Here is a 27,944-nt window from a genome sequence, read left to right on the forward strand (position 1 = left end):
AGTTTGTGACAAAGGTTCAGGTATGCCCCGGTGTCGGAGGCATCATAGTTTAATAGCCCCATCTCTAGTCTTATCTGTGCAGCAGATGCGGACTTTGGTAGCTGGAGAACCTTTTTATAAATTTTAGTAGTGTGCCTATTCAAAGCAGTGTTCATTTTTCCGCTGAATGTCTCTATCCCATATGATAAAGTGGGTCCAATTTTCGCTCTCATTACTTCTAGAAGAGGCGATAGGGTTGGGCCTGAGAGTTTTTTTGAGAGCTTGCCTAGTGACACCGCAAGGGTCGTAGCTTTGACTGCGATCTCACTACGCTGTTTTGTGAGATTGTGTCTAGAATCCAGATGGACACCTAGGTATTTATACGACTGACCTGTGACGAGGCTTGCGTTGTTAAATGACCACCCGCCACCAGCGTAACGTTTCTTACCAAAGGGGACAACTTGCGTTTTCTTTAGGTTGACCTCCAGCTGGTTCATGATCGTGTAGCTAAGCAATTTGTCCAGGAGCCTTTGTATCCCGACTCTCGTAAGACTAAAAAGAACCAGGTCGTCGGCATACAAAAGGTTGCTTAGTGCCAAGCCTCCCACCTTTGGAGGATGACTATTTGTATCATCCAAGGTCGTCGGCAGGTCTGCTATGAACAGGTTGAAGAGAAGGGGGGCCAGCACACATCCCCGCTTCACGCCTTTGGTTGTCATAATTTTCTGTGAGAGATGTGTGCCGGACCCCAACTTCACTCGGACCCTGGTGCGGGAGTGAAGTTGGATGATTGCCTCTAACAAATTCTCAGGAATCCCCTACTTCCTTAGTTTTACCCATAAAGCCGCCCTGGGGACTCTATCAAATGCTGCTTTGAAATCGACAAAGCAGCAAAACACTGACCTAGATGTTAAAAATGCTTTGTCGACAATGGTTGATACTGCTAACAAATTAGTCCTGGCCCCCGAGTTAGCAACGAACCCTGTTTGATTCATCGGCATCAAGTAGTGGTCTTTTACCCATAGCTTCAGGTCCTCCAAAAGGAGGCCTGCATAGTGCTTGGCCTCGATGTCCAAAAGAGCAACGAGTCTGTAGTTATTCGGCGAGGGGCGTGATCCTGATTTGGGAATTGGATGGATTATGGCGCCCCGCCATGAGTCGGGGATTGTTGCTGTTCTCAAAGCGTAGTTGAAGAGGTTTGTTAGCGTTCCAGACCATATGACCTGGGGCCTATGGTCACTTTCGGTTCGTGGACAGATACGGAAGTTAGCTAGACATTGAAGCAAGGCAGCGTTGCAGATGGTATAATCCAGGTAGGATTGCTTGCTGCCGTTAGTCCAAGACCAGTTTGGAGGGATGTCGCCCGCCGACCTACCATTAATAACAAGATATCCTGCGCTATAGAATCTCATCACACAGAGTTCGCCCAACCGGCATTGAGCTTGCTTGGGCGGTTTAGTTTGTATCATGAACTCAGTGATAGGAAATAGGAAAGGCCCATCAGGATCTGCTAGTTCCCCTTGGAATAGGTTGGTGTTAAAATCCCCCGTAACAATACAGTCTGAGTTGGGGTGTTCCGTGGTTAAGTCATTCATGATTTCCGTTAGGCGTGCCAGATCTTTTTTTGTACGTATACTGGGATTGATGTACACGTTTAGAATAAAGAGTGGGCGCTGTTTCCGCCATGAGTTGATTTTTACCCCCAAATAGCCAGTCTGCCTCAAGAGGTAATCGTGAGATTGGACCTTTTATGGTGTCTGATATGTATATTGACAGCCCGCCTTTGGAATGTCCGAATTTCCATAACTCAATGAAGCCAATAACTGGATATCCTTGTATGGCCCAAGTTTCCTGCAGAGCTATTACTGCATGCTCACACAAGAAGGCGAAAGTATCGGGATTCGTAATTTCTTGATGAAGGCCGTTTATGTTCCAGGAACACATTTGGAAGATGGGGTCCGCTTGTGGATTAGATACGGTTGTTAGTACATCTACTGGGAGGTTTGACTTTACCAGGCGTTTGTGGTTGTGGCCCACGGACTGATTCGAGAGGTCATTCTTTGCTTCTCGTTGACAAGATGGTTGGGAGCCATCCCCATACTTGACATATGTCGTTGTTAGGGACCGCTTTTGGTGAGGTTTTATGATCTTCTTCCGGTCCTGGCGTTTTTTTTAATATAGAGTATGGTTTCGGGTGGTCTTTCCATCTTATAAATCCAGTTTTTTGGGGGTGTTGTTGGCTGGTTTAGTAATGCGGTTGGGTAGCCTGGCGTGGAATATCGGTACACTCGAATGCCCATTCCCCCAGTGTCCCAGGTCAGACTAATTTGCATATAGCCAAGTTGTGAGCTGGGATGGTGCAGTGAGCTAAAAAACGGTGATGGATCAAGCCCTGATCTTTGGACTGGGTAAGAGTGGTCTGCTTAATTCAGACACTCTGTTCATCACCACCCCCTTTTCTGAATCATTTTTGTCCACCATAAGCGTGGAAGGGTATACTCAGATGTGAGTCCCTAGCTCATTGCACCATCAGGATTCAAGCAAGCCGGGCCGAAGACGGCTGAAATGCCAGAAACCGGTCCCCGGTAGCTTGTTTCCTTCCCAGTATAAGAATTGGCTTGGTAGTTTGGTCTGCCCTGTTCCCATGATGCACTGGGCCAGGGTCAGACTAATTTGCATATAGCCAAGTTCTGAGCTGGGATGGTGCAGTGAGCTAAAAAACGGTGATGGATCAAGCCCTGATCTTTGGACTGGGTAAGAGTGGTCTGCTTAATTCAGACACTCTGTTCATCACCACCCCCTTTTCTGAATCATTTTTGTCCACCATAAGCGTGGAAGGGTATACTCAGATGTGAGTCCCTAGCTCATTGCACCATCAGGATTCAAGCAAGCCGGGCTGAAGACGGCTGAAATGCCAGAAACCGGTCCCCGGTAGCTTGTTTCCTTCCCAGTATAAGAATTGGCTTGGTAGTTTGGTCTGCCCTGTTCCCATGATGCACTGGGCCTGGGTCAGACTAATTTGCATATAGCCAAGTTCTGAGCTGGGATGGTGCAGTGAGCTAAAAAACGGTGATGGATCAAGCCCTGATCTTTGGACTGGGTAAGAGTGGTCTGCTTAATTCAGACACTCTGTTCATCACCACCCCCTTTTTTGAATCATTTTTGTCCACCATAAGCGTGGAAGGGTATACTCAGATGTGAGTCCCTAGCTCATTGCACCATCAGGATTCAAGCAAGCCGGGCCGAAGACGGCTGAAATGCCAGAAACCGGTCCCCGGTAGCTTGTTTCCTTCCCAGTATAAGAATTGGCTTGGTAGTTTGGTCTGCCCTGTTCCCATGATGCACTGGGCCAGGGTCAGACTAATTTGCATATAGCCAAGTTCTGAGCTGGGATGGTGCAGTGAGCTAAAAAACGGTGATGGATCAAGCCCTGATCTTTGGACTGGGTAAGAGTGGTCTGCTTAATTCAGACACTCTGTTCATCACCACACCCTTTTCTGACTCATTCCCCCAGTGTGGCCTTGTGGTCCAAAAACACACCTGCCCAGCTGGCCGACTTGAGGGTCACCGGGGTTCCCTCCGATGGTTGGGCACCTCTTGGTGGAAGGAATTCGATAGATTCTATGTCGTCCGATACCAGACCTGCGAACCCCTGAATGCCATCTACTAGTTTTATTATATTCGATCTGTTGAGCATATCCTGGCGACCCTTCGAGGTGTATTCAGGTGCCAGTAAGATGTGAAAGGGTGGTAATTCCTTATTGGTCTCCTTGTATATTGGGCTTGGAGCCATCTATTGGATTTGTTAAGTAACGGACCATCCTCCGATTCCTGCTCCAGTTGTGTCTGGCATTGGCGGGCTTCCCCCGAGCACTGGCGATTTATGGGAAGAGTTGTTTTTTGGTTATAAATTGTTTTTGTTGGGATCCTTCCTGTTATTGTAGTGACCACCCGAGGCGAGGTTAAAGGTGGCACTGCTTTTAGTTTTGCTTGGGACTCTTTGGGCCTCAATGCACTGGATTCCTCGATATTCGTACTTGACTTTACTGAAGCAGTGCTGAACTCGTCTGCTGCTGTTCGCACTGCTGGCTCGCTTACCTCTTGTGAACTCTCCGCAATTGGTTGAATATCATTTGCAGGTGAGTCCCCTTTTAGATCAGGGCTGGACTGGCTATAGCGGGCACCGGGCAATCCCCCGGTGCGCCGCATGGGTGGGGGCCGGTTTTGGGCCCCTGGGGGTCGTTTTTGTTACAGGGCCAATTTTGCAGCATAGCTGCAAAATCGGCTCTGTACCAAAATCTGCCGAAAACCGGACCCTGGCAAAGAGCTCGACTGCACCTCCAACCCCCACTCCCCCCCACGAGTGGGGAGTGGGGGGCCGGCCGAGCACTTTTCCAGGGCTGGTTGCGGTTCTCAGTCCGGCCCTGTTTTAGATTGATCGCACTGGGGGTTCCTAAGGGTGGAAGTACGGCTGCCTTACTTAGAGCCTGTTTGTTAGCTGCCATTGCAAAGAGGGGGTAGTATTCCGGGTCAATAGCTATTGTTTTTGCCCTAGCTTTGTTTCTGTGTTTGCGCTGGCGTTTACGCTCTCTCTTACTGAGGTGGGTTTCAGGAGCCAGCAGCACTTCCTGTTTAGGAGAGGCCAGGATCGCTAGGCTGGCCGTTAACCCCGTCGCTAAGTGATCCGTGCGGGTGATACGCCCACTTGGGCTCCCGGCATTTTCAGTTGCTGCTTTGGCCAGGTCCGGTTGTAACTGACCGGGTTTTAGCTGCTCGCTCTGCTGATTTGGACAGAGAACTGGTCCCCCGCTTGGCTTGGCGCTATAATTTGCGATGGATCTCAAGTTAGCTGGGTCTTGGGTCATGTCTGACGGATTTTGCAATTGCGGGCAGGGGATTGTATGTGAGTTACCTCCTTTCAGCATCTTAACTTCATTTATAACACTAGTTAGGAAGTCTGGGAGCGAAGAGAGTGAGTCAATTATTGGGGAGCAGCAACAGACCGACTGTACGAGCTTTGTCGAGGCTTGCGCTCCAAGTATTAGGTTATTCAATTTATCGAGTTTGTTGTCAATTCCTGCCGTGAACAACGCTTGAGTATTTAAAAAGGTCAACCTGCTCGTCCAGTTTGTCCGAGTGATAATTTAGTGCGTGGACTGTTTGTTGGAATGTTTGGAGAAGTTGAGGCCAAACGCTAGTTGCTATAGGCTCTTCTTGATTGGACTTGGTGTTTGACGTGTCTTTGGTAGGATTTTGAGTATTTTTAAAGAAAAATGACAGGTCCGCTAAGAGCTGATCATTTGTGTCAGCTTTTTTGGGCGTCTTTTGAGGCGATGTCATTATTATTACTGGTGATGAGAATACGGTATCCTTAAGACTTGACACAGTCAGTGGCTCCTTGGATGTGCTCACAGTTTGAAACGGGTGGGACAATTGAGAGGTGTTATTGCTCGAATCGGAGCTTTGCACATGGATTTGGGCAAGAGTTGACTGACAGTGTGGGATCGTTGTGGCTACCTTTGCCGTGACAAAGTCTTGTCGGAAAGGTGTAGTTGATGTGTCCGATTTCTGGTTTTGGCCAGTGGTGGAGCTCGGGCTATCCCGTGAGCTTGGTGAAGCAGTCTGCAGCAGGCTTGTTCCTTGCTTGTCCACTGCCGTTGGTAAAACTCGCTGTCCTAATTGCCGGTCTTGTTGTGGGTCAGGTTGATAGTTAAGAGGGTACAGTTTGGAGCTTGCATCCTCCTGCCATGCCAGTGTAGGATCGTTAAATACTGAGCCGAAGATGTATACTCCCGCGGGTTGGGCTAACTTTTTGGATTCAGTCGGCCACTGTTGGGGGGATAGCGGTTGGGGAAGAAGCGTGTTTGTGTCCGGCTGCCGGGTTGAAGCTCCACACTTAGATGCCGACTGGGACTGGGACTGGAACTGCGAAGAAATGTTGGTCATTGTTGGAATTTTTTTTAAAGTAGTCCAACAAGTTCGCTGGTTTTAAGGCGATTGACATGTCCGAGCCCGTGATCTTGCCTTTTTGATTTTTTTGGCTGGAGTTGCAATAGCCATTAGGTGAAAATACGACCGCAGTCGATACTTCCTGGCTGGCCTGGGTAGGCATATGGTTACCCGGGTGAGGCTCCCAGTCGGGTACCGGCTGTTTCGATTTCGTCCGTTTTGTTGCCACCGCAGTTTTTCTTACTTTCCCAGATCTCATAGCGTTGGCTAGCGTTGGCTAATTAGCTGCGGCTAGTGCTGCCGGTCTGACTGAAATGCCTGGGGTAACGCTGATATGGCACAACGTTAACTAGTTAGCTGAGGCTAGTGCTGCTGGATTAACTGAAATAACTGGGGTAGCGCTGGTGTGGCACAGCCGGAACTGTTGAAAGTATGGAAAAGATTGCGATCTCTTGCGCTGTCTTGAAACTCCGAGGCTCTGCTGACTCAGGTATGTCTTGGTGTTCTGCCACTCCTGAGTCCCGCTGGCTGACCAACTGGTCGACTGATGCTGTGCTGCTAGTTTGTGATTCTTTGGTCATAGGCCTAGATGGTTGAGGGCTGACAGAGATGAAGTTAAGTTATTGCACTGCTGTAGCGTACACCAGTGGTTTTGCCAGTTTTGCCAGTGGTTTTGCAGCTCTTCGCGGCTCTTCGCAGCTCTTCGTCGCTTCAATGCTGCCCAAGTAATGGCACCCCCCGCTCTTTTGTTAACCCAACCCCAGCCCGCGCGGCCGCCTGCTTCTCGCACCACTCGGGCCTAGACTGTAAGCCTGAACTATGAGTCGGAGTCGGAATCCCACCACTATATTGGCTTGTGGGGGCGAGTGGTGGGGTAGAACTGAGTCAACGACTCAACCACTAACCAGTCGACAGCCCTAAGCAGGTGGCGAGGCCGGCTGTCGCTGAGCGAACCCGGGGACGGGAGGCGGGGGAAGCAGCCCCAGAGCTGGAAGAACAGCTGTGTCACCCGCGCCAATGAGGCAGCGCAGGTGAGCAAAACGCCGACCGGCGCAGGAGGGACCACTGAGGGCAGGCACGGGGGGTACCAGGACTGTAACCCAGGAGTACAGGGATGCTAAGGGCTTGCGGGTCTGTGTGGCGATGAGCAGTTCGGGGAGGAGGGGGGGGGGAGGGAAGACAAGTAGACATGATCTTGCCAACAAGGTGTACTTCCCACTACCCCCGCTACAATGGGGGCGGAGACACGCCTCACGCCTCTCCACGCCCTCACTCTCTCCCGAACTCTCCTGCACACTCCTGCCAACTTACCAGTGTGTCAGCAGCCGCCGCAGAATCCCTTTCCCGGTTCCCGGACTCAGACCAGGGGAGCCGACAATGCCCCGGAGGGCGGAAACCAGCTCGGTCCCCCGGTTGCAGCACAGCTACCACTATCCTGCTGCATGACCTCCGTTGAGCTCCGCCCACCTGCCTCAACAACCACGCCCCGCCCGACGACACGTCCGGGTGGATGACTGCAATTCCGTTAGTGGGACGCGGCCGGGAGCAAAACCTGTAACTGATTTATGCACATCATTCACTCCAGCAATTAATAGGTTTTTCTGTGTGTAGAACATTCCATCCACCTTTGCCTTATCGTTTTTCACTTTTTTTACCATAAGGTGTGACCGTCCGCGATGGTCTGGGTTCTTATAAAGTGGCCTCATCCCTTGTATACTCTGGGTAAAATGTAAACTTACCTCCTGTGATGTCACATCTTGCAATTACATTTGGTATATTTCGAGAAATGTATTAGGGTCAAAGGTCGTGTATTAACATTCAGCCACATGGGGAAATTTGGAAGATGACCTCTCTTAAGGAACAAGCAAACTCTGAAATTATTTGCTGTTGGTGAGTTAGTGCATTTTAAAAAGCAAAACCTTCAAAACTGCATTTTTTCTGATTATCTCATAACTCAGTGCTGTGCATAACGAATTCACATGAGCCTGGCTGCTTCAATTCCCCAATAAACTGCATTTTATCTTAAAGAATGAGTGTCGCTGGGATCCGGGAGGCAAATGGCACCTCATCGGGACTTCCAGGGAAGTTCGGCCATCTGGTCGCCCCAATTGGAAAGCATTTTCAGATGGCCGAGGGGATCCGGGAGACCAGATGGCCGAGGGGATCCGGGAGACCAGATGGCCGAGGGGATCCGGGAGACCAGATGGCCGAGGGGATCCGGGAGACCAGATGGCCGGGCACTAAAGGGACGCCATCTGGTCACCCTGTGCCCCAACGAAGGAGAGAGCGGGCACCCGGGAATGGCGGACCAGAGGCCCAGGGCCCCAGCTGTGGAGGCTGCCAGGGGCCAGCGGGCCCCCCGACCCGGGGCCTGCTTACACCTTGACAAGCGGGGGGAGGCCTGCAAGGGAACGACGGACCCCGGTCCTGGGTCGAGCGGCAGGCCGGGGGACAGGGCCAAGGGCCGGAGCGTCCCACCCGGGGCCCCAGCCGGGGCTCCCAGGCCCGGGACGAGCCTCCCCGGGCCCGCCAAACCCCGTCCCGGGCACCCTGCCACGCGGCAGGACCCAGGACGGAGCCCTGGGTGGGGAGGCCGCCCTCCCCAGGGGCCCCGGATGGGCTTCAGAACCCAGCCAAGCAGGGGGAGGCTCCCTGGGGACCACGGAACCCCGCCCCGGGCCCTTGGCAGTGCGGCAGGCCGGGGGACAGGGCCCTGGGCCGGAGCACCCCACCTGGGGCCCCGACCGGGCCCCTGGACCCAGCTGGGGCTCCCAGGCCCCGAGGCGCGGGGCGAGCCTCCCCGGGCCCGCCGGACCCCGTCCCGGGCAACCTGCCCCGCGGCAGGACCCAGGTGGGGAGGCCGCCCTCCCCGGGACCCTCAGGGACCCCGGATGGGGCTCTGGAACCCAGCCAAGCACAGGGAGGCTCCCCGGGCACCACGGAACCCCGTCCCAGCCCTTTGCCAGTTCCGGCTGCCGGCTGAGGACCGCTAGGCCGAGAGGGGGTCCCAGAGTACCTTGTCCCTAGTAATCCGGGGGGAGGCTACCCCGCTTTCTGGGAACAAGTGCGCACCGCGAGGCTCCGGGGACTCTAGGTGCAAACGTGCCCGACCTCCTGGAGCACCGGCTGGGATCCGGGAGGCGAATGGCACCTCATCAGGACTTCCAGGGAAGCCCGGCCATCTGGTCGCACCCCGATAGGAAAGCATTGCGGGCGACCAGATGGCCGAGGGGAGAGGGGCGACCAGATGGCCGGGACCAAAAGGAGAGCCCGGCTGCTGGGCCTCGGGCACAGGTGGGTATGCTGGAGCTCTCGGGCCCGGGGAGGACTGCCCGGGACCCATGGAGCCCGTCCCGGGCTCTTTCCACGCCGCGGGCCGGAGGAGGGAGCCCCGGACGCCTGGGAGGTGTTGCCCGGGGCACAGCCCATCTGGTCCCCGGTAGGGGACCGCTAGCCCTGGGAGGGTATCCGGGCATACCCTTGCTCCTAGTAATCCGGAGGAAAATGACCCCCCTTTCTTGTAACCCGTGCACACGAGGTGACAGAGGGGACCCAGGGCGCAAACGTGCCCGACCTCCTGGAGCCCTGGCTGGGACCAGCAACCCTCCATCTCTCGGAAGCCTGTCAGGGGAAGGAGCCCACCCACCTGGGCGAGAGGGCTCACTGAAGGGGTGTGGAGAGGTGCGCCGGTCACATGGGCACCGGCAGGCCCAGCCGTCTCCCACGGGAGGGAGAGGCTGGCCAAGCAGTCCATCCCTAAACGGACCAAGAGTGCCCAATCAATCAGAGTACAGCCGGGGCATCCCTGCGCACGGGGATGGGGGGGTGCTGGCTAGGCATCCCCTGCCTGCCCGTTCACCCAGAGGAAGCAGGCTCGGAGAAAAAGGCCCATCGGTTAGGGGCCTGAGAGGCAGGAGCATCCTCGGGCCCCTGGCGGTCGGGCCCCGGGATGCCTTCCCCCTCTCAGCATGGCCGGACCTCATGGAAGTCTGCCTGATCAAATCTGTGGCATTGAACTTTCAAGGGGGAACCCTAATAAAAAATATTCCTTTGGTAATAACACCATGATCCGGCACTTGCAGCGCAAGCATCCCAACAACTACGCTGCTGCAGTGGTGAGAGAACTGGCCAGCATCCCTCCCCAATCTTCACCCAGCACCTCCAAATGAAAGCAACCCACTCCATCGGGACCAGAAACAAGGGAGATGGTCCCAAACATTCAACACAAGTTTGGGCAATACAAGATCTCTTGTATTTTTTGTGGCAAGACCATCACCTACGGTGAGCAAAGCATAACGCTCAGCACCGTGCTGGTGACAACCACAAATGCCCCAAAAATCCTTAATTTTTTCCTGATTTTTTTTTGCTCCAGTTGAGCCGTTTTCAATTGCCTGTTTTTTGTTTCTCCCCATAAAAACAACAAATAAATATAAAATAGTTCATAAAAGCCAAAAAAAGTACAAAATGTTCAAAAAACATAAAAAAATATAAAACAAAAAGAAGAAAAAAACAGTTTTTAGAACTACCTCCAATTTATAAAAAAAAGGCTACATTTTTTTAAAACGATCATTCTTTTTTCCCCATGGAACGCTTCCCGGTACGCTCCGCGGTGTGCGTACCGGGCGCTCCCCCCGCGCAAATCAAATTTTGAGCCGCGGGGCCCTTTTATAGCCCCCACATCAAACCTAGGGGGTCAAGGGGGTCTACTCTGCCCCCTTATGGTCATTTCCCCCTTTGTTTCTGCCACCTCTTGTGTTTCGATCCTACCGAGACACAAGATGGCGGCTGCTCCGGACTGTTTGGAATGTTGACAGACACCCGAGAGCCAATCAGCTTTCCGAGCGTGAACTCGTATATTACATAATGCAATTCCTCCATGCAGCAAAATCTATTTACCAGATTAGGAAGCACATTCAGCTTTTTTATTCTTCCCTTGTGTTATATTTCTTGATAATGTTAGTGCATAGAGAAATTTTATTTTGAAAAAAAGTGAAGTTTCAAAAGTGTAATGAAATACTTGTACATATGACCTATGCTCTGTTTTTTAAATGTTATGTAAAAATTGATTTACAGCACATGAATTGATTTTACATTATTCACAAGGTTTAGATACTGTGTACATGATTGCATGTTTCACCTGTGTTTCCTCAGATTAGGGAGCAGATTGTGCAGATGAGGTGAGGCCTCTCCAGAAGCGCAGAGGTGGTGAGGCCTGTCCAGGGGAGCAGAGATGGTGAGGCCTGTGTCTAAGAATGCAGTGGACTGGTCTTCATGAAGCCTCTCCCCCACTGCATTCTTAGACACAAGCCTCACCTCCTGTGCACCCCAGGACAGGCTTCTCTCCTACTACACTCTTGAACACAGGCCTCACCTCCTCTGCACCCCTATACAAGTCTCACCTCATCTGCAACCCTGAACAGACTTCACCTCATCTGCACCCCTGGACAGGCCTCACCTCATCTACACCCCTGGACAGGCATCACCTCATCTACACTATTTATTCCTTCTCAAAAATGTAAAAACCATTCATTTGCCCGAAAATCGTTTTTCGCATCACATTTAAGAAACACAGCACAGGTCCTATGTACAAGCATTCAATTTCACTACTGAAACTTCACTATTTCACAAAAGACAATTGCTCTATCTTGCATATGTTAATATCAAGCATTTCCAAAAAACATGACACAAACCAACAAGAAAGAATCTCAATCTGCTTCCTAATTTGAGGTAACGCAGGTGACATCATTCTAAAAGGTTCAAATATATTTATTTAATGAAGCAAACACTATTAATTCCTTCTCAAAAATATAAAAGCCATCCATTTACCCCAAAATCGTTTTTTAAATAACATTTTACAAACACAGCACAGGTCCTATGTACAAGCATTCCATGTTGCTAGGGAAACTTCTCAATTTTACATAATGCAATTCCTCTATGCAGCAAAATCTATTTACCAAGCAAGATAAAAAAACATGATACAAACCAACAAGAAAGAAGCTCAATCTGCTTCCTAATCTGAGGTAATGCAAGTGACATCATTGTAAAAGGTTCAAATATATTTATTTAATGAAGCAAACACTATTAATTCCTTCTCAAAAATATAAAAACCATTCATTTACCCCAAAATTGTTTTTTAAACAACATTTTAGAAACACAGCACAGGTCCTATGTACAAGCATTCAATTTCACTACTGAAACTTCACTATTTCACAAAAGACAATTCCTCTATGTAGCAAAATATTTTATCCAAGCATTATCAAAAAACATGACACAAAGCAACATTAAAAAAACACAATCTGCTTCCAAATCTTCTCCATAGAGCATACAAGTCTCTATCTAAATTAAATTAATCATTACTTACCTTTACAAATGCTTTGGGAGATTGAGAACAGTGTCAGACACACACACCAATTTTTCTTTAGCAGAGCAAAGGGTATGCACTCAAGACACTGCACAGAAAACCTCTAATTCTACACACATATGCCTCATTTCAACCAATCAAAACTCTTCCCTCACTATTTTCAAACCAACACCCTTCCCCCCTCAGACCTTTCTACCTGTTACCATAGCAACTCCCTCCTTACTGAACTCTCAGGTTCAAAAGTTTATTCTACAATGTTGCAAATGAAGTCAGCAAGGATGTTTGACCACTCAATACACCAGCTTATCCGGTGCAATATTTCTTTAATTGACTTTTTCTTAACCATTCAAATTGCTTCTTTCACAAAACACAACCATGCACCCTAACTTTTAGTTTTCAACTATCTAAATCCACCAATCATTGCTTGTGATTCAAGAGCAGTGAAACTCCACGATTATTTTTTTGTAAACTCCTACTGTTCCAACTGCCATTTCATTCCCACACTTCATCTGACTGCACCAGAACCTTCTCTCACCATGTATTCTGTCCGGATTATTGAACATAGCTACATCCACTGGGCACAAAGGTATGCAGCTAGCAGAAGTTTTCACAACCTTGATTTATCAAATGTGGAAATCAAGTGGATTGGACAGAGAGGATTGAGATGTCACCAATTGATACCATTGGTGAAAACCTTTTTGCATCTGCCAAACCCTGACCTCTTAATAGTGCACTGTGGTGGAAATGACTTAGGCCCTTTAACTGAGGTAGGTCTGGAAATGCTTTTAAAGGACACCTTTGGTCAATTGATGACACTTTTTCCACAAACTGCCTTGGTATATTCCAATATATGTCAAAGACAGAAATGGAACTGGTCCAACCAATTTTGTCCACAATTTGAGAACGCATGGAAACATGTGAATAAATCTGTTTCTGCTTACACGAGAGACTATGGAATGGGTTCAATATACAACAATAACTTGCGTTACAACATGCAAGATATCTACAGAGGAGATGGTGTGCACTTCTCAGATGAGGGGAATAGAATATTCCTCCTGAATTTAAGACTGTGCATTGGAACCTACTTGTAGGTACCAAAATCAGACACAGAACCCAAAAGCTCTTTTCAGGGCTACCCTACTTCTGATCACTCTAAATGATTATTTTACTCTAACTTTTTTCACTATTTTTTACCAAAGTACGCTCCCCGGTGCGTGTACCGGGCGCTCCCCCGTGAATTTTTTTTAAATTATCATTTTGTTTGGCCTATATAGGCCTCCTAAGCCCCCCTCAGAAAAGCTAGGGGGTCAGGGGCTGTCTACCGTGCCCCCTTCTACCCATTCCCAACGTTGTTTGTCCTCCACCTTGTGTCTCAATTGTACCGAAACACAAGATGGTGGACTCCCGTAGCGCACCCGGTGCGCGTACCGGAGCGCGCACCGGTATGTTATGTTATGTTAAGTGAAACTTCTTAAGCGCACTAACACCAGAGGTTTCTTGGCGCTAAGCGCCGGTAAGCGCCCCCTAAAAAAATGTGGGAAGTTAATTTACATAAAAACCACAGGAGACACACTCACCAAATATAGAATAGGCCCTACTTCATAGCAGTCCCTACCATTTTCCCAAATTTGGTGGTATTTCATGGAGCCATTTAGGCTGTGGCCCTGTCTAAATATCCTGAGGTAAATTACATGACAAAAACACATATGAAAGTGTTGGAATTTACAACCAATTAAAATGTTACTTACATTTTGTACTTTTATGTGCTGACATTTGATTGCTTAAGTACATGAATATATATGAAAAATGAGAGGGAAACAGCCATTTTCACTAATACTACCTGAGGTACATTTTGAAAGAATTTTCACAGAAAACTTCAACTACTTTGAAAAAGGTAAGTTGTTAATTTGGAAGGGGAACTATGTTGTGCACTTTAAGTTAATTTGGGAAAACGTTTTCTGATAGTTATATACTGTCCCTCTGTAAGAGTTAGAGATTGAGATAGACTTCTCTGTTATAACTATGGATTGAGTTAGGCTTCTCTGGTATAATTATGAATTTTCTTAGGCTTCATCACATGCACTTTTTAATAGTTCTACTTCCTGCCTGCAACCATACACTGCTCAAAAATTACTTCACTGTTAAATACTCAGAAGTACCTGTCTGAACTAAAAACCCAACCGTACCCTAACTCTACTGATAGTTATTTTTTATGCAATTTACAGCAAGAAAATGAAAGGAAAACAAGACAAAATTAATATTTCTTTCGAAGTTGTTGTTGAGAACAATCCTGAGGAAGATATGGATGACTTGGACTTTATGGATCAGTCATTGGACCAACAATTACTTGACATTGTTGAAATAGAATCATTGAATCAAAATGAGGACATTCCAGATGATCTAATGTTAGAAGTTCTTTTAAATTTTGAAAAATCACAACAATAAAATTATATTTAATAATTAAAAATTTTGACACATTATTCATTATTATATGTAATTTATGAACTAGTACCAAATTATAATATAAAGTGAGACTTATAGTATACTGTGCAACTTTTTTGTGTTACAAAGTAAGTTTACTCATAGTTACTACCTTTCTCCCACTATATTACATCCAATGTGTATTTTACATCTCTTTTTCATCATAAGAGAGCAGGATAGACTACCCATGATCCCGTAGGACTTCTCAGGGAGTGCTTAAAGTATCTGTTTCTGCTTGCCTGACAGGCTATGGTATGGATTCCGTATACCACAATAACTTCTGTAACAACATGCAAGATATCTACAGAGGAGACAGTGTACATTAAATTTAAGTCTCTGCATTGGTACCAACATGTAGGTACTTAAATAAAAAATAAAAAAAATAAAAAACTTTTTTAAAACAGCTACTTTTTTTTAAAACGGTCATTCTTTTTCCCCATGGTACACTCCCAGGTATGCTCCCCGGAGCGCGTACCGAGCGCTCCCACCGCGAAAATCGTTTTTTTTAAAAAAAATGTTTGACTCTTTTATGGCCCCCACATCAAACCTATGGGGTCAGGGGGGGTCTACCCTGCCCCCTTTTGGTCATTTCCCCCATTGTTTTTGCCACCTCTTGTATCTCGATCCTAACGAGACACAAGATGGCGGCTGCTCCGGACTGTTTGAAATGTTTATAGACACCCGAGAGCCAATCAGCTTTCCGCGCGCGAACTCGCGTAGCTCCCTGGTAGGCGCCCCGATGCGCGTACCGGAGCGCGCTTATAGATATATATATTTTTTTGAACCTAAATTACTCAAAATCCACTGGAGCACATATCTTGAGACATAGCAAAGGCACATCGGGCTACCAGTCCCTACAATTTTGCCAAGTTTGGTGGAAATCCATTCAGCCGTTCGGGCTAAAAGTGAGGTCGACCGCCCTATGGAAATTAACATGGGGAAAACACATTTTGGGACCCCCCTTTTTTCTTGGGCCCCGCTTGACAAATCCCCCCCAAACTTTCAGGGAAGGACCGGGGCGCCGCGAGGCAAATTTGAGGAAATTTTCAGGCAGATTCCTTAACCGGCGCCAAAGTTATTCACAATAGAATGTTGAGATTTTGTATTGAAAATAATCCTAACTATAACTACCTACTGGGGACCGTATACATACATTATATATATATATATATATATATATATATATATATATATATATATATATATATATATATATATATTAAACGAGAGGTGTCCATTTGATGCCCACGCTGCACCGTCTAGCTGTTCCCCATATCGATGAGGATGGTCAGAGGGTGAAGTACACATTACTGTCCCAGGAAGAGAAGAGACGTTTTACCTCCCACAGCAACCCTGCCTACTTACCTACAGGGAGGGCCTTGTAGGAAGATGGAATGCTGCATGAAAATGAAGAGAAAAGTGGCATGCATCCATGGTAAACCAGGTTGGTACCCTCCCAGAATCCCAGCTACACTCCACAAACAAACTGTTCAGTTAAACAAAGACATTTTGGGAAGAGTTTGACACTGGAGATTGCATTCTCTCTTAAATATGGTTGTGAAAGCTTACTCAAACAGTCTAGCCCATGAACTTTGTAGACAGATCTCAGGGAAGGGCTACGTGAGAAAGCTCACACCCACATTGCCACACAAAAAAAGACAGAGCAGCAACTGCCCCAGCACCATGTAGCTAATGCGAACATACCCCACTGGTACCAACCATGATACCATATCACGCTTGCCACTCCATAATACAGACCCCTGCTGCTGCACCTCAACTCATTAAACCGAATCACCAAATGATCCCCTTACAAGAAAGACTTTTTAGGTTTCGCCTGAGGCCGGAGCTTCTAGCTCCGCCCAGGAGAAATCTATTGTCCCTACAGTGTACTGCTTAGTCCCGCCCTCTGTTCCATTGGCTAGCTCCATAAATGGAGGCTAGCCATTGGAAGAGATTGGCCGTCAATCACGTTTTCCAGTGAAAACACGATTCGGGGGCGTTTCTGGGTCCTTTTTTAAGCCCGCCCCTTGTTGCCGTGTGTCCCGGGCCGCGCTGTGATTGGCTGCAGGCCCGGGACACCCCAGTGACGTCATTTCCCGGGCCGCGCTGTGATTGGCTGCCGGCCGGGACACCCCCGTGACGTCAGCCAATCAAAGCACGGCCGGGACCTGACTGCTGTCGTGCTCTGTTAACACCCGAACCCGCTATCACCAAAGATAGGCTGCTACAAATTGCGCAAAAATTAATAAATCACAGCACCCTTTACGTTTCCAGAACAAACAATTGCGCACATTTAAATTTCTTTCAGGCAGCAGGGACCCTGAAAAAAAGGCTTGTTTAGCTGCCTACCCTTCCTCGGCTTCACAGCAAAGGAGTTTTACACTTCAGTTGGAGTTTTCAACCGACTGATGAACCCTCCCGGGACGGCGGTGTTTCAACAAAAAGCAAAGGGATTGTTTTAATTTGAATTAAAACAATATTTAAAGATCTAGGCCCTCAAATTCCGCCCACTTTGGCCACTGCTTGTTGTACCTCACCATCCCATGCTCTCTGCATCCATCACGGCCTTCCCCGCTCACGGAGAGAGGGTCAGATGAAGCATGTAGGGGGAAGCTGGACTTGACCTCCACTCCTCGCCTCCTCCATGGCAGTACCGGCCTTGACCCCAGGACTCACAGCCCTTACCTCCCCGCTGTGAGTGCACACGTGCTCCTTGAGCCTCCAGCCCTTGCTGAACGCCGCCCCGCAGTCCTTCACGGGGCAGCTCATCTTCTTGGCAGGGGCAACCTCCCTGGGGAAAGCCACACCCGACATCGCTTACATTGGTCTATCATTCTAAACGTAAACATTTCAGGTGTAAACCTATGAGCCAACTTCCGGTGGTCTCTGGTCTGCTTTGGTCATGCGGGAGAACTTTCTTTAAGTATACTTTCCGAACTTTCTTGAAACTTCCCAAGCCAGCGTCTCTCTCTCTGCAGGGGGGAATACTGCCCTTGCGGGATACACTTGACGAACGCGAGCGCTTTCATTTTTCGGAGTTGACTCACTGTATGACTGGGCGCTTCCCGCCTCTCCCAAAGTGCCTGGACTCCCTTGCTGTGTGCGCTGCCTGCTGGGCTGGGGGCGGGGCTCCCATGGCTTCCGGGCTGGAAGTTCAGGTAACAAGGCGGTAAACAAAGCGCCAAGTGTCCCCGCCGCTTTACGATGGGCGGCTCTGATTGCGCCATTTGTTTAAAACTAGAGCGCTCCCTGCTCAGCAGCAGTTGCTATTTTTTCACACGAGCTCGGGAGAGAATACACCGTATGTTTGCTGGAGAGACACAAACACCCTCGACCCCTCCCAGGCACCGCGGATGGGGTCACCATGACTATTGCAACAGTTGTCCTTTTCTTCCTTCACCTTCAGTGGCACCAGTACATCCATTCACGGCGCATCTTGGTGGACAGGCGCAGTACCTGGGCTTTTTTTTAGTATTTAGCTTTGTAGGCGCTAGTCCTGCCAGAGCGTCTCGTGTTAAGAGCTACTCACAAGAGACAGAAGCTAACCCTGTCATTGCACGCTGTAGGACAGAGCTGCTCTCAAGAGACAGTACCCCGTTCGTACAGGATCCCGCTGTGGGACAGAGTATCTCACAGCAACCAGGCACCAAGCACTGCTTACAAGAGCCCTGCCTCGTGGACCCTGAGCATGCCACGGGGCTGAGCCTGCCATGAGCCCAAGGCGCCTAGAAAACTCCAGGAGCTTGATGTGCTGTTTGGAGAGGAGAGCCTCACTTACTGGAGGCTGCGACACACCAAGGTACTGTCCTCGAGCTGCTTCTGTTGACGAGAGCGCGAGCTGCGTTATGAGCTATTGTGGTATCTGTCTATGTCCCTCTCAGTGCACTTCAACTCGCTGAAAACATAATTAATATTTCGCATAGTGCTTCATTTGTTAGGCCGTGTATATGACATGGTGTGTTATCTAAACAGTGAGCCTCCTGGTTACTAGGGCAACGCTCCAGAGCTTCTCCTCTTCCAGCTCGGCTCTTCCTTCCGACTCGGGCCGTGCAGAGGCAGCACACAGAGCGAGCACACCTTCCCGGGCTGGCGGCGGTGAAATCGACACACAGCACTCTTGGGCAAAGCAGGCCCCCTCCTCCCTCCGCAGGCTTATTTATTTATTTATTTATGGGTTTCTATAGCGCTGGAATCGACTCCAACCGGAGTATCTCTGCGCTGTGATACCAGATAGAGTCCAACACTATGCAGATGAAAGAATGGGTCTAGATTTTATCGGTGAATAGCAGAGTTTTGAGTTGCTTCCTGAATTTTAAATGATCTGTGCAGAGCCTAAGGGCCAAAGGCAGTTTGTTCCACAGTGTAGGCCCCGCAACAGATAGGGCTTTCCCTCCATGTCTGGTTTTTTTCACACGAGGTACAGCCAGCAGAAAATTCTCACTAGATCTCAACGATCTGGAGGGAGTATAGAAGGTAAATTTCTGCTCCAGATATGTAGGGCCATTTCCATTCAGGCATTTATGAATGATACAACATATCTTGAACTTGGCTCTTTGTCGAATGCTCAACCAATGTAGTTTCTGCAGTAGAGGTTTTGATGCTGTTCTAGGGGGAGCATTTAGAACAAGGCGGGCTGCCGTGTTCTGGACTACCTGAAGCCTGTCGAGAACTCCTTCATTTGCAGAAAGGAGTAACCCATTACAATAGTCAATACGACTCAATATAAGGGCTTGCACCAATGTTCTTCTGGAGGAGTCCGGTAGCAGTGGAAAAATTCTACGCATCATGCTTATGATGTGGAAGCATGCGCCAGCTACCATATTGCTGTGCTGTTTGAGAGAAAGGTCCTGATCAAGGCGTATCCCCAGATTTTTGACAATCTGTTTAGGCTCTGGAACGACACCGAGATCAGAGGGCCACCAGTCAGGGGTCCACAGTAATTTGGCGTCTCCAAACAGCATTACTTCCGTCTTGCTGACATTGCACTGTAGGAAGTTGGTGGACATCCACTGTGCGACGGCTTTCATGCCAGCGGAGAAGGAGTTTCTTATTTCTGTGGTGAGATTACGAAATGGGAAGAGGAGCTGCGTGTCATCCGCATATGACACGGGGATGAAACCAAATTTGCGCATCACTCTTGCCAGGGGTGCCACGTAGATGTTAAAGAGTGTTGGGCTTAGGCAGGAGCCCTGTGGCACCCCTTTCGTAATCCCTACCTCAGTTGATCTATATTTGCCCATGGTGACAGTCTGGGTCCGATCCGTAAGAAAACTCCTTAGCCAGGCAAGGGCGTTGTTCTTGACCCCTACGTTCGACAACCGGTCAATGAGGATGTTGTGCGACACGGTGTCGAACGCGGCTGAAAGGTCTAATAACACCAAAATTACTGAGTAGCCTTTGTCTTGAAACATATGCAGATCGTCAGAAACAGACAGGAGGGTGGACTCTGTACTGTGTTTCGGCCTAAACCCAGATTGAGAAAAGTCTAGGCCGCCGGCTTTCTCAATGTAGCTAGATAACTGGCGATTTACATGCTTCTCAGCTAGCTTTCCCAGATATGGCAGCAACGAAATAGGTCTAAGGTTAGACAAATCAGTCCAAGGAGTTGTGGTGTTTTTCCTGATTGGTCTGACCAAGGCTTGTTTCCACTGCTTGGGGACAGAACCTGTGGAAAGGGATAGGTTAACAAGTTTTTCAATGGTGGGAGATAAGATTCCAAGCAAGGTGGGCATGAGTCTTGCCGGGATGATGTCATCAGGACTTCCACTTTTAATCTGCGCCATGAGCAGGGATACCTCTTTATGAGTGATAGGGGAGAAGAGGTCTAAAATATGAGGGCCACTATCAAGTTCTGAATCCTGAAAAATCGGGGCTGTGTTTGTAGTCAGGGTATTATTTGTATTTATTATTTTAGCATAGATAAGATCGATTTTATTGCAGAAAAATTGCGATATATTATCGCAAAGTAATTGCGACGATGTGTCCTCACTCTCACATGCTGTGGGATTAGTGAAAGAGTGAAGGACCTGGTACAGTACTCTGGGAGAGTTATCTGCAGCCATAATAGTATTAGTAATATGGGTTTTACGCGCCATTCTGATAGCTTTGTGATATGTACTTAGGGCATCCCAGTAATGTTTCCTATCTGTTGCTAGATGGGTAGATCTCCATATTTTTTCTAGTTTCCTGGCTGCTTTCTTGAGATTTCTGAGCTCTTCAGAGAACCAGATCTCTTGTTTTTTGGTTGGTCGGGGTCTAAATTGCTTTAAAGGAGCAATCTTATCTATGGCAATTTTAGTGTCTTTATTGAACATGTCAATAGCTTTATCAATATCATCGGGAGTCTCATGGTAGGATTGAACAAACTGTTCAGCAAATGAGGCCTCATTAACCTTATGCCATTGCCGTCGTATTTCAGGGATATTGGTGGTTTTGAGGGCAGTAGTTATAGGATAGGGAGTATGAAACTCAAGGATAAAATGGTCCGTCCAGCTGACCTGTGTGGGGGGCATGCATGTGACATTAGGAAAGTTGGTTATTACCAGGTCTAAGGTGTGTCCGGCCACATGAGTTGGGCCCACATTGTGTGGTTGAAGACCTAACAATAAAAGATCATTAAGAAAAGCCTGTGCTTCTTTGCAATTTGTAAGTTCGCTGTGAATATTAAAATCACCTACTAACAAAAAATCTTTGTCCTTTTGAACATAAGGCGCAAGATTTTCCAGTAATGTATTAACAAAGTTAGAGCTAGGTCCAGGGGGACGATAGACTAGGGCTCCTAATCTGGTTTGTTTGGTGGAAAGAGAGGTTTTAAAAACCAGCAATTCGATGTCTGGAGTGCAGAGTTCTGCCAAGACAGAACAGTCAATGTGACTTTTATGAGCAATAGCAATGCCTCCGCCAATTTTCTTAGGTCTGTCTAACCGGATGATTTTATATCCAGAAGGGATGGCCAAAGTAATGGAGGGAGTAGAATGGGGTTTAAGCCACGTTTCAGTCATGAAACAGTAGTCAGGTGCCTTTGTGGAAATAACATCCCATACTTCAGAGGTATGCTTAGGCAGGGAGCGCACATTACAAAGAATGTTTTTATGACCAGTGATTTTAGATGTTTTATGTGGCGGTGTATAACTATTCACAGATCTATCAGTAATAAACTGGGATTTGCAGTGTAGACAAGAAAAAGGACCTTCAATGATTGATTTAAGGGCTCCATGACAGTCAATACTCTGTAAATCCTTTAGTACCTGGGCTGAGTATGTGATCCTGGCAGGGAGCGGGACATGCGGGAGGATAGAAGAGGCCGCCATAGCCCCTGGCACCGTCCTGGCGCGGACGGGCGCAGACGGGCAGGTCTTTGGCTTGTCTTCGGCGCGTCTAGAGGCGCCTCCCTGCGCGCAATCGCTGCGCGCTTGATCCCGACGAGTGGCTAAGTAGCCCCAGTAACAGCAAGGCTAGAGCGCTACCCGCTCTGTGCTGCAGCGGGAAAGCGGAAGTGAGTGACTCAGGCTCGTACCTGTCCCGCCCTCCGCTCAACGGTATTGGATACCGAGTCGGACCAGGGCGGGCAGGCGGTAACACAGAGCGCTGAGTTCACACGTAAATTAGTAACCCCTGATAATGCCTAATTCTGGCGTTATGCCCTCAACAAGATAGTAGCACCGTTTAAAATACCAATTACACAATCAGATAAACATTTAAAATCTATTTAAAATCGGGTTTTTCTGTATGTTGCTATCGCTAGAGAGCTTTCCGTTTTCAGTAGTACAGCATCAGCGAGTAATTTACACTGTACCTGGCATCAAGCGGGGTCGACCGACACTGCCACTGTCAGCTTCAGCTGCGCCGGGTGGCACACTTGCCCCTTTCAAACATGCTGGCGGTCCGTCTCTGTTTTATAGATTATATTGGTAAGTAGTGTGTTTACATTCACACCTGGTTTCTGCCACAGTTATTTGAAGTCAAAAGTGCGGGCGAATTAAATCAGAGTGTTACAACAGTGCTCACCTCTGTTTCTTGTCTTGGTGCATAATAAGTGTGGAACTATGCTGCATTTGTGTTATTAATAATGCATATTACACGATTCAATCTAGATTATAAATCTAGAATTTGATGCCATTAATAATTCATTATCACTCAGCACCCTATTAATTTGTCAATGTCAATTAATACTGTAATTTTCACAAATCGAGGGTTTCTGACTTGTTTCTTCCTGAAGCATTGCTTAATATTCATGAGTGTATGAATGTAGCTGTTGGGCATTTGGAAACAATGATTGGACGGTCCCGCCTGTCACTGCAGAGCCAGGCATTGGATGGAGTAGACCTATTAACAGCAGCTTTCCGAAGTAGAGGTGTGCAGATGGGCAAATTCGTAGAGAGCCAAGCCAGTATGGAGCCAGAGCTCCGGCTTGGCTCTTAAGAGCCGAAGCACAAGCCGAGCAAGCAAAAGATTTAGCAAGTAAAGCATGCAACAAACATCCTCTAAAAGTATGATGAAGACTATTTGAAATTAAAACAGTTTCTTTAACCTTTCATTTATGTGCATTAGAATATACGTCTGTAGTGTGTGCCATTTTTTTTAAAGTAATCATTTCTAAACATGAACTTATAAGCATTCACAAATATATGTATGCCCCGAGGACGTCGCCAAAAGTGAGGCAAGGAGTATATTTGTTATGTACATAGTATATGTGGCCAATGTTGTTGTAACAAGTTAATCAACATTATTTGCTTTTTAATGATATATAATGACATTTTGGTTTAGCGGATTGTACATTGAATTACTTCAAGGTGCCCCCAGATACTACTCACTCTCTACTACTCACTCTCACTGCTACTCTCTAATCATTCTCTACTACTCACTACTACTCTCTACTCACTCTCTACTACTCACTGCACTACTCACTACTACTCACTCTATTGGCCTTGTAAATGACAATGCCATTTATTTATCTGTTTCCAAAACCAACACATAAATAAAAAGTTTGTCATTTACAATGCCAATAGCTCTAACTTTTGCAAAGGCGAGACCGTTGCATTGTAAATGCTTGTTTTACCCTGTGAGAGTGCAGAGGATTGTGCCACCACGGAGTGCCATCCACAACCACAAAGCTATTCAACCAATGCAAAGGCTCCATTGGCCTCACCACATACACTCTTGACCCCAGAGAGGCCCCTTCACCTCTTTCCAAAGAAGGGTCTCCCAGAGCACTTAGATGAAGGGAGAGAAGAGGATGGCACACTGGTCCACGCTGTGAAACGGAAGATTGCTAGTGCACACAAGAGCTAAAGCACCCTCACACTGCATAACCAGAACACCGATCTTGTGGACCCCACCGGACTAAATCGGGAGCTCTCCTGTCAGAGTACTGGGCAGAGGGGGACCCATCTGCACTGCGAGGGCCTCTGTTAAGCCCCTGATACGACATGCATGCCACCAACATGCAGCAATGGCGCCATAGCAAAGATCTAGCAGTAGAACTAAGAGTAAGATGCAGCCACAAGTTAACAGAGCCTCTACCCTCGCTTCCCAGCGCAACCATCCAGACACAATCACTGGTTGCCCTGAGCAGCTACAACAAGATTCACTGATGCCTTGCACAAGCCGAAAACATTGCAACTCAGAGTCACAGAGATATGAAAGCCATCCAGTTATCATCACAAACCCATGACACACCATGTAAGTACATCTTTAAAGTGGTGGGCATGCGGTTGGTAGCGGTTTCATCTGGCTAGTAATACCATAATCCCAGTTTTTTTAAAAATGCATCAATGCTTCCTCCTGTAAAGCGTCTCCCTACTTAACTGTAGTGAGGACATAAGCTTCATACAAAAGGCCAGGAAGTAAACATGACGCTCTGAAGCAACAGCTGACCACTGGCAATCTAACCACTTCATCAATATTATGGTCCAGCTTTCAGCACACATTGACGATGGTCCACCTACCTCACAGTGATCCACGAGCGACTAGGCAGTGGCTCATCAGGAGACCTGCAGCAGCCTACATATAGCCCAACCGCCCTCCCTCCAACACAGCCCACACACTAGTCCATTGGCTGCACATTCAATGAGCCTCCACACACGAAAGACAAACTTGGTGCCGTCCCAATGAAAGATACAGGAGGTGGACTAGGGGAGGACTTCAGAAACTTATAGAAAAGTTTCCAAGTCCTTCCAAGACTGTGTTCAGAAAGTCAGTCCGAAGAGCAGTAGAAACTTCGCAATGAACTCCAACAATTTTCCTGATGCACTCCTTGAAAAATGGAGGCAAAATACAAACTGTTCCAAGCTTCAGCAAGGTAGACCAACTCCGTACACTACAGACATGATGCGAACGTACTCACATCAAAAGTTCATGGATTACTCCACAGTCATTGTGCTCTGACTCCCCTTACTTTAAATTATGAACTTGAGCTGCAATGTCCTGTGGTTAGTGGCATATCTGTCCAGCTGGCAACCACTCTCCTGCTGATTGACTCTCAGAACAATAGACTCACAATGTTGTCCTGTTTTTGTTTGTTTTGTTTTCAACCACTAACCATTTTGAAATTTCTTTGGTTTTAGGGAGGAAACTAGTGTTCTGAACACGTCATAATGCAGCCCCGTCCCAGAGGGCTTATCCTTACGCTTCCCCACACCCATCTCTACACCAATGTCACCAGGTCATGTTGTCGGGCTAATAAAAGGGAGCTGAGAGCACGAGCCCTTACCCCAGTTATGCAGGGCTTCCACATTTCTGTGCTGTCTTTTACCACCAGGAGGGCTTAGGACCCATGATACCACATTGTGAGGGCTGGTTTGAGTTCCTTCTGAAATGGCACTTTAAGACCTGTGAAAAATTCAATGAACGTTATCTTTAAATTCACAATTTTATGTTGTTAGTTCTTTAATCGGTTGTTGGGCATGATTACCTTCCATCCTTTGTATTGTATTGATTAGTATGGGTTGTAATAGGGCTCGCCATTCATGTTTTTTTTTATTGAAAAGAGACAATCCACCACCCAGGTATATTGTCTCCTCTGATAAATGCATTTTGTTGCAGACAAACGAAATTGAATGTTTCAGGTCGCATGTATCAGAATGACGAGACATGTCTGTAGAAGACTGCTCAATGGTCTTTTACCGACAGTACGATTTACGGTTGGGATGGACAATTTTTTTTAATTATGTCCACATAGTTGGGTAAAATCAGGCAAGTTTGGCAATAGTTTCTCAATATCACTGGATTTCCTTGCTTTGATGATTTAGTACTCAAGGATGGACACAAGACATCCTGAGTCATAGATCATGAATGTCAGCAGCAGCTAGCACCAATTCAGGTGTGCCAGGGATGGTTGAAAGGGATGGTCTGGTATATGGTGGGATAAAGGCACCGAATCCATGGACAGAACATGCTTCGTGGCTGCATTGGCACACTACACTATACTGGAGGGTTCACTGGTGAGGAATATTGTCCAGATTTAGGACTTCACATATTGCCCATCCCTAGATAAAAGAAGCATTCAGATTCTGACATTGACCGCCGTTGCTTGAAACCAATGAAATAACAAATAATTGGAGCGGCTTCATTCTGGAGTGTAATCCCTTGGTAAGCAGCTATAAAAGAGGAGTGTGCTGGGTAGAATGTCATGGAATAAATTGCTTCTAAAATATTGCTTTTGGAAAGGGTTTCAACATCAACACTACGCTTCCTTTCTACCGCAATACTATGTATCTTAATCACCAGCCACAGACCACTTTTCAGGGGCTGCCCAATAGTGTGACCTTAAATGGTAGGGTGGTAATATAAGCCCTAAAGAGCAGAGGCAGAGACGTGATCCTCACTGCCAGAAGTACTGTTGCCAAGGACCCCCACCCACCTCAGGGGCGAGACACCAATAGCAGGATGCCAGTCCCTGCCAGAGGGGGAGGTCGGGCTGGGCTACAGCAAGTAGGGGGTTCCCGAAGTAGGTAACTTTGTGGGCAGACGGGCCAACTGCACCAGATTACTGGTGGCTGGACCATTCTTGGTCTTACAAATAGGCTCAATCGAGGATATGCAGGGACAATGTATAGTTATGGTTAGGAGTGGCTATGTACTAGAGTCTATGTTAAGGTTAGCCATCCAAAATATGCAAATAATACTGTATGGGATGTTATTGGGGTTTCTGCGTATTAATTTAAAGATGTATATTTTATTTGTGATGTGTTGTGTGAAATAAATATGGACAGGGTTGGTACGACCCCTAACTCAAATGTTTCTGAAGGTGTTTGCTTGTAATCTGTGCCACAAGGGGATAATCGTGGTAAAGAACCAAGGCATTGAGGGGTGGGTCTCCAGGGATGGTTTATGGTCTGCCTCAAAGTCATGGTGTATGGGTTGGGTCTCATATGGCGGCATGCCGGTCCCTGCCAGAGGGGCGGGCTGGTGGCGGCAGCGAGTAACGCTTCTCACACACTGGTGTACTACTGGGAAGCTGCAGGTCTTTTTGTGTCCAGTACACCTCTTCTGAAATGATGGCTTCACCACTGCATAACACATGTAATGCGGATTAAATAACAATAAGCATATAAATTGCATGCATCAAATCAATGCTTTAAATAGGAAGGTTTTGTCAAGCATTGAGTACCTGCACCTCTTAAATATGGAAGGGTAGAGTGCCAGCAATTCTCAGCAGGCTTGTTACACTTTTCATTGCAGAGACACCTGGTATCCCAAACGGCCTTTAGGAACGTCAAGGCCCCGGGTGAGCAAAAACATGAATTTTCTGGTCTAAGAAAAAGTCTTTATTTCGCTTCAGGTGACTTTTTGGCTCAGGAAATACGACTTTGCACAGGTGTTGGCTAATAATGAAATGTAACTTTCCACTGCTTTCTATTCATACACAGTCTCATCCTTTCCCTAAATATGCATAAATGAAAACATACTTTAACTAAATAAATATGTTTTTAACCAAAAATTATGTTTTTCCCTTTTTTTCACCTGAAAGTCACCACCACCAATATAATTTGACCGCAGAAAACTGAAATGACCATGTACAAAGCTCTAATCTCAGTGAATCCGTACCCACAAATATATGAATATGTTTTGAAAAATGCCCCGTAAAACGTTTGACCTGCTGCTACAATGACACCCTCCTGTATGCATCTGTGCTTCATTGTAGCTCCTCTGCGGAATAAACCAATGTCAGTTT

General features: G+C 47.4%; 1 protein-coding gene across 1 annotated transcript in view; it reads right to left on the reverse strand.

Annotated features, from left to right (window-relative positions):
• Nucleotides 1–27,944, reverse strand: part of HAL (histidine ammonia-lyase) — a 372,837-nt gene that overhangs the window by 234,331 nt on the left and 110,562 nt on the right. The window lies entirely within an intron of this gene.

The sequence above is a fragment of the Lissotriton vulgaris genome, chromosome 1_1, assembly GCF_964263255.1.
Source record: "Lissotriton vulgaris chromosome 1_1, aLisVul1.2, whole genome shotgun sequence".
NCBI lineage: Eukaryota > Metazoa > Chordata > Amphibia > Caudata > Salamandridae > Lissotriton > Lissotriton vulgaris.